The following is a 13,496-nucleotide window of genomic DNA, read 5'->3' as shown; positions in this document are numbered from 1 at the left end:
CATATATCTAATTCACTTGTTCTTAATAATTATGTTTAGATTAGTCATGAAAATTTTATGAGACATTAAACAGCTAACCGTTATTTTAAATTATTTCTCTTGTTGACAAAGTCTGTAACAGAGATAATAAGCTTATTTGACTTTTAGTAAACCTAGGTAGAATAAATGTATTATTAATGCTGGTAATATGCCTTTTAAAATTAAGCTCACAAAGTTAAACCACCTTAAAAAATATTTTTATTGAAAATTATCTTCAAATGAAATTGGAAAATATTTGGATTAATTTCCATGTTTCTGAGAATAGGCTTGATTTATATAAATACTTATTTGTATATAAGCCAAGTAGATAGAGGTCTTACAAATTAATTTTGGCTATACCATCTGGAGGTAGAAAAAAATCACATGTTTATAACATACACACAGACATATGTAAACATACAGACAAAAGCAGACAGATATAGCTTTTATTTTAAAGTTTTAGCCATGAGACAGCTCCAATAATGCAATACTCTTTCTTTCTTTCTTTTTTTTTTTTTGTAAAAGAACAGTTGGATCCAAATTGTGTTTCTGGCAGATGGGATAAGTTAAGGTTATCCACTCAGATGACAGATGGCTAAAGATTTTTTACTAATATTTGTGCAAGAGAATTTTAAGACTTTTTACAGGTCTTGTCACTAAAATAACCTTCCTTTTCCTTTTTTCTCCTTCTCGTAAGAATTTCCTTGGTTTCTAGGGCAAACTAGTAGAATACTTCCATCTCAAAAAGCACAGAGAAAGAATACAAGTCCCACCAAAATGATTTTTGTTCCCTAAGTCTAGATTTTTTACAGTTAGTTCCCTTGGGCCTTTTGAAATGAATAGGGGGAGGTTTGGGATTGGTAAACGGGATAGGTAGATTTTGAGTTGTTTCTAGAGTCATTTTCTATTCCCATAAAGATTAAATTTGTAAGACAAATGCGGTTGTTTGTGGTTCCTCAAAGAACTGAATTGCAAACTGAAGGGTATCTAGAGGCTGACCTACCACCCATCCAACTATATTGTCCTCAGTTTGCTTCTTTGTATTATGGAGAAGATTTTTAACTATGGTGTAAATGGAAAGATCCCTATATTCTAGATTTAGAATTGTGTGTCTTGGAATGTTTTAATAAATCCTTCCACAAAGGTTTCAGGATGATTGCTGCTGGGTACATAGTTTCATTTTAGCTTAGGGAAGACGGAAATTCCTATCAGGCTCTGAATATCAGCTTCCAATGTGGCCACCTCCGACCATAGAGTTACTTCAAACAAAAACCAAAAGCACAAAAATTGTTTTCAAATATTCTGTCAGGCTTCAGCTAACAATAGTAAACACTCCTGTCAGTATTTGAACAACCCCTTGGACTCAAGTGGCATCCACAGAGAGGGTACAAAAGATACAAGAATGGAGCCATTCCCAAAGATAACCAAATGACAGACTGAGACAATTGCCCTGAGAGTGGGCAATGGTGGTAGGATCCTAGCAGCAAGTGGAGTACGGCCCACATTGCTGTCCAGCCAAAGGGGATGAAACCTGCATTTCTGTTTGACCATATTTTGAGGCTTCAGCCTGATGGCTGCCAAGCCAAGTTCTTAGGACACAAAATGAGACAACAAGAAGGCAATAGCTGTCCATGGGAGAGTAAGGATCAACAACCAGTGGGGCCCTGAAAGGAAATTCACAAGTCACAATTGAAAGATCCAATTCTTAATGTTTTTCGCCTGCCAGTATGAATTTGAAAAGGAAAAATGTAAAATTTTGCTTTCCTCCCCCAACCAGGCACTACAGACAGAGATCTGGGAGAGCTAAGGTGGATAAGAATTCTTACCCCTTTCTGGCTTCTGCCAGTTTTCCCAGGATCCTGTCTGCAGGCTCTGGAGCAAGTGGGGTGCCCCAGCAGGTCTCATGCTGGTCAACCGAAACTATAGAGAAGGGAAAGTACTTTTCCCTCTACCCCTTATGGCGAGTGCTTGGCTGAGACCCCTTTTTCTCTGGGACCCCTCATAAATAGATAAGCTTATCTAGGTTAAAAGTCCTCCACAGTGCTCACTGCAATTCAAGTCTATCTTTGATAAGATTTGCAATTCAAGATTATTTTTGATAAGGTTAACCAAGCATATACAAATGATCCTCAGTTGAAACATTTGCCGATTCAGACACAACTGCTGCATAACCCGCTTTTCTGATCTCTGATTCAGGTAATGCCACTGCAGTCTACATGTGAGCAATCCTGCATTCCACCTTCTTCCTACTTCCCTGTGAGCCACTCATTTCTGTATGCTTCTTCAATATTGCTGGAACCGTTTCTCCTCTCCATACTGTTTGCTACTGCCCTGGGTTGGATCATTTCCCCACGTGGGTCATGTGCTCCGGTCATACTGAATTCCTTGCTTTTCTTCAGACTAGCTGTAGATCTCTGTTCCTCTGCGTTACATCTCTTCATTTTATCTGCTTTGTTTAATCAGCTTGTATCAGTCTCTCTGGGATGGGAAGCCCTAACTGACTTCTCCAGTAAGCTTCCCACTCCTTTGTCTTGATTCTTGTGGTACTTTGTACATATTTCTAAGACATTATAGCTATACTACTGTGCTGCCTGTGCTGATTTCTATATGTGTGTCCTCGGGATCTTGAGACTCTTGAGAGTTGGGACTTTATTTTACTATCTCAGTATCCCTGAAGCATTACTAAACAGTCATATTTTCTCTAGCTTTATAAGTGTTGCTATCTTGTGGCAAATTTCTGTCTAATCCATTCAATGTAGCCTTAAGATGGAAGGCTCTAGGTTCCAGGCGTCAGCACATGCCTTCAGGGCAGGAGTCCATTGAGTACCTGTTTATCACATGGACTCCTACTTCTTCTTGATTCTGTGGCTTCTGAGGACCTCTTTTACTGTTCATATTTTTAGCTATTTACTTAAAGAATCTTTCTTCTTTATTCCAAGTCATCTCACATTAGTGTTTTGTCTGGAAGGATTTGTCAGGATATCTTGTTCTCTGTATTGCCAGAGGCCAAAGCCTCCTCCATTTGGCAAGGAGAAACAATTTGCTTTAAAGAACATTTCCAGATTTTGAGAGGAACTATTACTCTAAAATTTTTTTGTGAGTATGAACAGGGAGAGGAGGATGGCAAAGAGAACTTTAGTATTATGTGGTCTTGATAGGCTTTACCAATTAAAATATTATATCTAGCATGGAATATTTTCAGAGATGTAGCCCACCATTTTTTGCCTATAACAAATAGTAAATTCTTCAGAATTAAGCAACTAATGGTAATAGCCCAGAAGACAACTTTTTAAAAACATTTATGTAATCCTTACCATCTGCCAGCCACTATTTTAAGATGTTTACAAATATCAGCTCATTTAATATTTATGTATCTCGATGAAGTAGGTAGTGTTATAACAGATTGATTAACTGGGACATGGAATCATTAATTAAGTACTGATTATGATTATGTGGCAATTATTTTGCTACCTGCAGAGGTAAAAAATGTGAATAAGACATGCTTTCTTTCTTCCAATTCTCACTTCTAGAATCTAGCACAAAGTTTCCCGGGATGGCAGACGTGGCTTCCATTGAACAGAGGGACACCTCTGTAGGAACCTCCTTACATAGACAGTTTGGGGTGGGAAGTGTGAGTGAAAAAGGTAAATATATACAAAAGAAAGCAAGCAGGGAGATGGATAATTTGACAATTTGCTGATTTATTCTTATTTTACCTATACTGGTGCCCTATTTCTATTTTCTGGGACAGTTTTCCTCTGCTCTGGACACTGCAGATAACATGTGAATGTGATAGATAAGTTTAAGCATGTTAGTTTCAGAGAATTTATTTATTTATTTATTTATTTATTTATTTATTTATTTATTTATTTAGCTATCTATCTATCTATCCATCCATCCATGAGAGACACACACACACAGAGAGAGAGAGAGAGAGAGAGGCAGAGGGAGAAGCAGGCTCCATGCAGGGAGCCTGATGTGGGACTTGATCCTGGGTCTCCAGGATCAGGCCCTGGGCTGAAGGCGGAGCTAAACCGCTGGGCCAGCCGGGCTGCCCCTCCTTTTTTTTTAATTTAAAGACCGTATCTATTTATTCATGAGGGAACACAAAGAAAGAGAGGCAGAGACACAGGCAGAGGGAGAAGCAGGCTCCTGACAGGGAACCTGATGTGGGACTCCATCCCAGGACCTTGCGATCACAAATCACAACCTGAGCCAGAGGCAGAGACTCAACTATTGAGCCACCCAGGCACCCAGTTTCAGGGAAATTGATGAGGAAGGAAAAAGAAGATGGCACATCACAGAGTTCATTAATTGTCATTTTTCCTGTAACTTCAGTGAAACAAGGAAAGTAAAATTTCTGACTGTTCTAAAGTAATAAGTCAAAAGATTATCTGCAGTGTAAACATGGCTGCTTTGACTTCTCATTCCAGTTTGTATAATCAACTTGTAGGCCACCTTGAACAATTTGTGCTTGGGCATTTTTTTCACTACCTAATTCTCAGAATTGTAAAATAAAAGAAAAACTAAAATGAAGTCTATCAAAATATCAAAAACTAAAGCTGATAAAGAAAATATAAACTTTATGAGTTTTTAGATTATTGTTAGTTGAAAATTTTGTGTTTTTGTGAATACTCTCAAGTCATGTGAATATTTCCAAATCCACAAAATTTGCTCTTCATTTAGAGCTGACTCAACTAGTCCAGAATCAGTAATATATGTTCTTAGATTCCTCTTTAAGTACCAGGAATAATTCTATGCTCCTCTTTCACCTGGCTTCCTTTCCTTTTATGACAAATATCATGTAGAAGACCATTAAGTTGTATTTTGGTGAGATAAAACATTCATGTAAATTGATTTAATTAGAAGAACACAATTACTGTATTGATTTTTGTACTAAAGAAAATATTTGTCATTGCACTTGTACATCATACTGGAAAAGTTTTCAGTTAGCAGTAATCGCACCTCAGATAAACCTCATTGGCTGTGATACTGCCACTGCATGAAGCTTGTATGTTGTGTTAGAAACCACACAGAAAAATTTTAGAAAAATGGAGAAAAGAATTAGGCCAAGGCTTGCAAAAAATATATATTAAAATAACATTTTTAAAGGGCTTATTAGTAACAAGAGTTATAGGTGAGATGAAACAAAATGAGAGCAGTAGATCTTAATATTCAGGAAAGCTAATGGAACTCAAGTTCACATCATTATAAAAAGCATTTCAAAGGACCAGAAATCCACCCTACTTGGTTCGAGCTTTGTGCATGATTCTGAACCTTATATGACAGGAATGGTAATGAAGCATCAATAAAGACAGCCATGATGATAAAAGATCTTTAGGTCATAGATCCTTGTGGAGACTAAAAATATAAGGTCAGTGCTCATTCTTGAGAGTGAAATGAAAGGTGAACATGACGAATGTGAATCAAGTTTGGAAGACAGAAAATGTATATGAAAGGAAAGTGTTCAAGGATATAATAGTTCAAAAGCAAGAGGGCATGCAATAGAACAAAGAAGGGACTGATGTTTAAGGAATATTATTTTTTTAAAAGATTTTATTTATTTATTCATGAGAGACACAGAGGGAGAGAGAAGCAGAAACACAGGCAGAGGGAGAAGCAGGCTCCATGCAGGGAGCCTGACATGGGACTCAATCCCGGGTCTCCAGGATCACGCCCTGGGCCAAAGGCAGTGCTAAACTGCTGAGCCACCCGGGCTGCCCTTAAGGAATATTATTGAGAGAGTGAAGTTTAGATGTGGAAATAATGACCAAAGGTGGCCATGGAATTTTCCATTTAGGAAGAAAGAATTTATTAGATATTTAGTAAAATTACATAACAGATTGGAAGGTGTTGTAAGTATGACCTGGATGTTCCTTCATGAAGAGCTTATTTTACGTCTTGGAATATATGTGATAGGTAGCTTGCTCAGAGGTAAAAGATCACATCTATTGGGCAGTTGATAGTATGTTTTATGCTGCATCTAATTCATTGCTGACAATCAATCACTTGTATACATGAAATCACATTTTGAAATTTTTATTTACGAGTATTTATATGCTGGTGAAACCTCCAGAAACTTGTCATTGGAAGGGTCACAGGGTGGATCAGTTGGTTAAGCATCTGCCTTCAGCTCAGATTATCATCTCAGGGTTCTAGGATGGAACACAGGAGCCTCTGTGTCAGGCTCCCTGCTCAGCGGGATGTCGGCTTCTCCCTCTACCTTCACCCCTCCCCCCTGCTCTCAGGCTCACTCGCTCTCTAATAAATAAATACAATGTTTTTTAAAAAAACATGTCATTGGAGAGCATTATATTTGGCTAGCTATATAAAGAATCAAAAGACAAACATAGGGTCTACCTAGGTAGATCTGGGAGGAGACCAAATGTTAATTTATTCCAACTGAGTACTTTCTTTGTTAAATGGAAGTATACTATATGTACATGAAACTTGCATTTCCCTGAGCTATACCAACTTAAGGGTAAAAGTGTACTTATATTAATCACAGTAAATTGTGTGCTTGGGGTTTTTTTTCCCCCCCTGGATTTTTTACCGCTTACTATTTCATTCTTCCATTACCCCTTGCATCTCTTCTATAGATTTCTGGACATCTGCGGGGCCAGAAATGTATATGTGATCTCACAAAGATGTCTTTTTAGCTGCTATGTAAAGCTTTTCCTAGCTGCTTCTGGTGTCCACAGCTTCCACTAGGCATGGCCATTGGGTACCACCACCCAGTGTCAATGCTGCTCTTGGATGTCCTAACGCAAGCAGTCTCCTATGTGGGACCTCAGTGAAACATGGGCACTCAGCCACACTCGGCCCCCCTCCCACAGATGTGGGAGGATGTCTCTCTCTCATGTTGAGTTTTGTTTTGTCATGTGGATACTAAACTGGTGCTGCTTGGTTTAGATGGCTTATTTAGGTTTTAGTGAGAAGATCATATATATACTGATTTAAACCTAACTTGGATTGGGTTAATGGGCCAGGATAGATGGTCTATGATAAATACTTTGCTTTCTCTTTCCTGATGACTAATGTTATCTGGCCAAGTTATTTATATTCTTTGGATGCATTCTTTCCTGAGGGACTTGCTTGTCAGTCCCGAATGCAAATATATTTCTATATTTCTTCCTCCACCCCTTTTCCCAAATTTGTCAGAAAAATTTAGACATATTGGAAGCCTGAAAATGAGTCACTTAAATAGATGCTAGGAGATCAGGTTGAGTGCAGAATCGTAAAAAATGAAACAAAACAAACAATAAGGAGAAGAGGTGGAGGACAAGTAGAAGAGAAAGGAAAGGCAAAAGAGAAAAAAAAAAATTAAAAGCAAAGAGTAGGGATCCCTGGGTGGCGCAGCGGTTTGGCGCCTGCCTTTGGCCCAGGGCGTGATCCTGGAGACCCGGGATCGAATCCCACGTCGGGCTCCCGGTGCATGGAGCCTGCTTCTCCCTCTGCCTGTGTTTCTGCCTCTCTCTCTCTCTCTCTCTCTCTGTGTGACTATCATAAATAAATAAAAATTTATAAAAAAAAAAAAGTTTAAAAAAAAAAATAAAAGCAAAGAGTAAAATAAATAAATAAATAAATAAAAGCAAAGAGTAAGCGAGTCTCCCAGTCTGCTTTCCTCCCTTGCTCAGTATGTGGTCTTTCAATATTCTGACTCTGATGTTTCTTTGTTTAATTAACATTTCCCTTCTCTTGATATCAAAATCGATGTTTCTTATCAGATGGTATCAGTTGGAACCCAACGCAGTCTTTACATTTTACACTTTATACAGTAGATGCGATTTCAGGGTTCAAAATGAAATTAAGTTTTGAGCAGTGATAAGCTTACAGGCATCTTGTTTGATTCTCTTTAGAGAGAATGCCAGAAGTGTCCCCTTATGGTTTCTGAAGAGGAAGAAATTCTCTTTGCAGGTCTTTCCAATTCTCATTGGCCCCTGCCTTGTGCCATAATATTTTTGTTGGTGGCTGGCTACATCTTTATAATATAATTTTCCATGGCATACATTTCTTTTCCCTGGGCCAGTAAGTTGCTGTTTTAACCCAGTTGAGCAGATCATTTTCACAGATGTTTCAGTGACATCAACAAAGCCTGTGAGCTACCAAACACTGTCAGAGCCTGACTCTGTGTGGACTGTGGTTCCTTTAATCTCTGGAAGGTAGGGCTGCACAGCCTCGCAGGCAGGGTGAGACAAGCCCCCAATGCCAGTACACTGGGCAATTTCTAAGGCTAGGCTAGCTTTCAATTCTTAAAGAGAGGAAGCATGGCATATTTATTTGCTGATGAGCATAGCTGAAGAGTGAACATTGGCTATAAATAGCAAAATTAAGCAGGGTATGGCAAGTTTCTATGACATCATTAAAACTTGTTGGAGAGGACGTTCAGCTTTAAAATTGAAATAATTATAATTCACATACTATTGTAATGTATAATACAAAGTGATCTCTTGTACCCTGTGCTTGGTTTTCCCCAATGGTAACAACTGTTGTGTAAAAACAACCAGGATATTAACATGGATGCAATCCACCTATTCCTATTTCTCCAGTTTTACTTCTACTCTCACACATGCATTTATGTGTGTGTATTGTATGTATGTGTGTATATTAAGTTCTATGCAGTTTTATCATCTTATAGGTTCACGTATCCACCACCATAGTCAAGATACCGAACAGGTCCAATATCACAAGGCTCTCCTGTGTTACCCTTTTATACCCACATCTACTTTTCTTCTGCTCCCACGTTTCCTTAAACAACCACTAATCTGTTTCTTTCTTTTTTTTTTTTTTTTATTTATGATAGTCACAGAGAGAGAGAGAGGCGCAGAGACACAGGCAGAGGGAGAAGCAGGCTCCATGCACCGGGAGCCCGACGTGGGATTCGATCCCGGGTCTCCAGGATCGCGCCCTGGGCCAAAGGCAGGCGCCAAACCGCTGCGCCACCCAGGGATCCCCACTAATCTGTTTCTTATTGTCAATAAATATAGTCATGCCTGAGGTAACTTTTTTTTTTAATGGACTTTATTTTTTAGAGCAGTTTTAGGTTCGCAGCAAAGTGGAGCAGAAAGTCCAGAGAGTTCCCATATACTCCTGCTTTAACCCATGCATAGCTTCCCCATCCAGAATAGTATGTATATTACAATAGATGAATCTGCACTGACACATCATTATCACCCTTAGTCCATAGTTTAGATATTTTATTTTATTTTTTAAATTTTTATTTATTTATGATAGTCACAGAGGGGGGGGGGTGCAGAGACATAGGCAGAGGGAGAAGCAGGCTCCATACACCAGGGGCCCGATGTGGGATTCGATCCCGGGTCTCCAGGATCACGCCCTGGGCCAAAGGCAGGCGCCAAATCACTACGCCACCCAGGGATCCCTAGATATTTTATATCAGGTTCACTTTTGGTGTTGTACATTCTGTAGGTTTTCACAAATGTAAAATGATATATATCTACCATTACATTATCCCACAAAATAGTTTCACTGTCTTAAAAATCCTCTGTGCTCTCTTCCTGTTCCATCCTTCCTCCCCTCAACCCCTATGACCATGGACCCTTTTACTGTTGCCATAGTTCTGCTTTTTCCAGAATGTTATGTAGTTGGAGCCATACATGTCATAGTTGGATTTCAAATTGGCTTTTTTCACACAGTGTAATTCTCTCGAGATTCATCCAGATTGTTGTGTGTATGAGTAGTTTTGTCTCCTTTTTTAAATTGCTGTAGTATCCCATGATATGGATGTACTGCAATTTGTTTAAACTTTCACCTGTTGAAGGGCATTTGGACAGATGCCAGTTTTAGGCTATTATGGTTAAAGCTGCTGGGTGCATTCATGTACAGGTTTTTGTGTGGATGTAAATTCTCCTTTCTCTGGGATAAAGCCCCAGGAGTACAGTTTTTGGATTGTATAGGAGTTGAGTGTTTGGTTTTATAAGAAACTGCCAAGCTGTTTTCTAGAATAGCTATATCATTTTATGATTTCACCAGCTATATATGAGTGACCCAGTTTTTAAACATAGATAACTATGCCAGCCACTGGTGGTGTCGCTTTTTTGTTTTAGCCATTCTGATAGGTGTGTACTGAAATTACGCTGTGGTCTTACCTTGTATTTCTCTAATGGATAGTGATGTTGAACATCTTTTCATGTGCTCATTTGCCATCTGTATATCCTCTTTGTATGGGCTTTCACAGAACAAAAATTTAAATTTTGATGAGGTCCAATTTATCAGTTTCTCATCTTATGGCTTTTGCTTTCGGTGCCAATCGAAGAATTCTTCCTAGCTCTAGATTCCAAAGGATTTCTCTGCTGTATTTTTTCCCTAATAGTTTGGCAGTTTCAGGTTTTATATTTAAGTCCATCATCTATTTTGAGTTAATTTTTGTACATCACGTAAGTTTTAAATAAAGGTTTATTTTTTTGCCTATGGATGTACAATTGCCTCATCATCATTTGTTGAAAAGGGTATTCTGCTTTCATTGAACCATTTTGTAACTTTGTCAAAAATCAGTTAAACATATTTATAAGGATCCATTTTGGGTTCTTTATTTTGTTTGAATGATCTATGTGTTAATTATAAGATAGTCTCTTTTTGTGATATAATTTGATGAGTGCATGTACTTTACGTGAATTTACTATTTATTTATTTAATATTATTACTTTTTGTATTTTTATTGATTTAAATTCAATTAGCTAACATATAGTACATCATTAGTTTCAGATGTAGAGTTCAGTAGTTTATCAGTTGCATATGAAACCCAGTGCTCATCACATCACCTGTCATCCTTAATGCCCGGTTACCCCATCTCCCCCACCTACCCTCCCTTTGGCAACTCTCAATTTGTTTCTTATTTAAGAGTCTCTCATAGTGTGTCTCCCTCTGTGATTTTTTTCCCATTCAGTTTCCCTCCCTTCCCCTATGATTTCTGCACTGTTTCTTATAAAGTTTCACATAAGAGTGAAACCATATGATAATTGTCTTTCTTTAATTGACTTATTTCACTCAGCATAATACCCTCCAGTTTCAACCACATCAATGTAAATGGCAAGATTTCATCCTTTCTGATGGCTGAGTAATATTCCATTGTATATATTTACCACATCTTCTTTAACAATTCTTCTATCAATGGCTCTTTCCATAGTTTGGCTATTGTGAACATTGCTGCTATAAACATTGGGGGTGCAGGTGTTTGTAGTAGAGGCAGGAGAGAAGAGTTTGTCATGAGGATGGGACAGGTGAATGAAAGTTTATGGTGGGAATCCCTTTGGATTTTTCCTTTGGCTAGTGCTGATGTATTAGAATTCATATTCATATACATGAATTTACATGACTCATATAATCTCTAAATTCCTGTACTTGCTATTTGGTCATACATCAGTAACATGCTGACTTCTAGGATAATATCACTTGGAGCACTTGTTATTGGTTACACTCTTACTGAATGCCATGCTCTTGAAGAGGATTATGTGTTACAACTTCGATTGGGGTACAGGAGTGGTTGGAATGGCACCTCTGTCATTTTGAAATGTTAGGTGTATTTCATATACTAATAAATGTGAGCCACAACTTTTCCCTTTAATAATTCTAAACAGCTCCACTTCTGTTATGAAACTGCCAGTACGAGAAGATCTTATTTGCTAGATTACCTGTGTGTCCTACCCCAAAGCACAACTGCAAATCTAAATGCAGCTTTACCATCTGCTTAAACATTGATACTGTGGGTCCAGAGCACAAGTCACATATATGCTTCTTTTAGAAAGGTTGACATTTCTTGCAGTGCACTTCACCTTTGCTCTTACCAGATATGTGCAATTTCATTTAACAGAGAAGTGCTGAGATGGGGGAAAATAGAAGCCTTGAATACATTGTAAATCTGATATGCAAATTTTATCACAGTTGCATTATTTGCTAAAGTTCATTTTGAGGCACTCTGGGGTGTGATTAATTTTAAGGGCAATACAGGATGTTGTCTACTGAATTTAGAAGCCCTGTGGGATAAGTGTACCTGCCTGTTTCCTTATTATCAAGGGAATTTTTAATATAAAATGGAAGCATAACAGTTAGAGTAGAACATTATAGTATCTTATTTTTACTGGGGCATAAACTATACTTGGAACTGAGCCATGGGATAAATGGGCCTATTGCAGCATAGGTCAAGCTAATAAAATACATTAAATTCTATCTATTTGTAATTTTCTGTGCATCATAAGAGTGTCTTATACCTCTTGGAGAAGAGGTTTTATTCTACCTATCTACTTATCTATGTAATTATCTATCATCAATCAATCATCTATTTTTTCAAATGATTCCAAATTTCCCCAACCATAATTTACTACTTGCTTATCACAAGTATTTTATATTTATATTCCTTAGAGTTTGCAATAATCATTTGGCAACAATCATTTGGTCTTGTATTATTTTAGAATTCATATTTAGATTCTGTATTATTGCACAGATAGCATATTTTTTCCCTTAACTGGATTATCAGCCTTCAGAGAACAGTGACCCTAATTTACTTTTTGTATTACCCAAAGGTCCTAATGTAGTTCTCAATGAATATTTTATTGATTTTCAATTATATAGGGACATTTTTTTAACCAATAAAAGAAAATGGAGTTTCAGAATATTTAGCAGTTGCTCAAGGAACCAGGTATATGCAGTCAGATTATATCCCTCTACATGGGTAAGGGACTACCCATGCCCATTCATTTCATGAATGTTAACGAGAATTTGGTTCTTAAGGCACTGTGTATGGTGGCAGGGAGAATGGATAAGTTCTTTTTTTTTTTTTTTTTTTAGTTTATAAAGCTATTTTATTTTTCTCCAAAGCATACAGGAAGACCTCTATTTCCCAGTATCCCTTTGTGTCCAGGTGGACTGTGTAACTGAGCTCTTGCAATGGAAGGTGAGTGGAAGTGATATACGCCACTTCCAGGCCATAAAAAGCCCTTGTGCAATCTTCCTTGCTCTTTCCCCCTAACCCCACAGCAGTAAAGGAAGGCTTTTGATAGGACAGAAAACACAATGGAAATATCTCGAGCCCTGAATTGAGCACTTGGAAGGGCTGCCCAGAAGATTTCCTGGCCAGGGGCTTCAGTTCTGGATTTTATATGAGCAGGAATATTGTATTATTAAATAAAGCAGTGAGACATTGCAACTGTCTGTCACAAGTTAATGTTGAGTAAGACATGTAGAAAAATCAGTAATAGGGATTGAAGGGTTAAGAGCTTCAATGAGAGGAAAACAACTGAAAGGACAGAAGGAGGGGAGCTGGAGTTAAGTGATGTGGCCTTTGGGCTCCATGGAGTGGATGCTCAGAGGTTGGATGCTGTTGGCCGTGTTAATGGCTGTGTGAACTTTAAGAACAGAGATGTCAAATATTTAGCTGAGATGTTTTTAGAATGTAGTACTTTATACATATAAGAGAAATATAATGATGTTTAATTTTGAAGCATAGCAGTAAAATGAACACT

The 13,496-nt window shown here is 37.9% G+C and overlaps 1 long non-coding RNA gene and 1 other non-coding gene across 2 annotated transcripts in view; one reads left to right on the top strand and one right to left on the bottom strand.

The window, feature by feature from the left end:
• LOC119867149 overlaps positions 1-9,008 on the top strand; it is a 39,867-nt gene extending 30,859 nt beyond the window's left edge. The window contains exon 4 of the long non-coding RNA XR_005382550.1: positions 8,822-9,008. This is a non-coding gene — a long non-coding RNA (uncharacterized LOC119867149). The remainder of the gene's footprint in view (positions 1-8,821) is intronic.
• Positions 4,891-5,028, bottom strand: LOC119867239. The gene has a single exon (XR_005382976.1). It is a non-coding gene; the product is annotated as a U4 spliceosomal RNA (small nuclear RNA).
• Positions 9,009-13,496: the final 4,488 nt, after the last annotated feature.

Source organism: Canis lupus, chromosome 32 (assembly GCF_011100685.1).
Source record: "Canis lupus familiaris isolate Mischka breed German Shepherd chromosome 32, alternate assembly UU_Cfam_GSD_1.0, whole genome shotgun sequence".
NCBI classification, from domain to species: Eukaryota; Metazoa; Chordata; class Mammalia; order Carnivora; family Canidae; genus Canis; species Canis lupus.
Note: the sequence above shows the minus strand (reverse complement) of the source record. Positions and strands in the feature narration are given on the sequence as shown.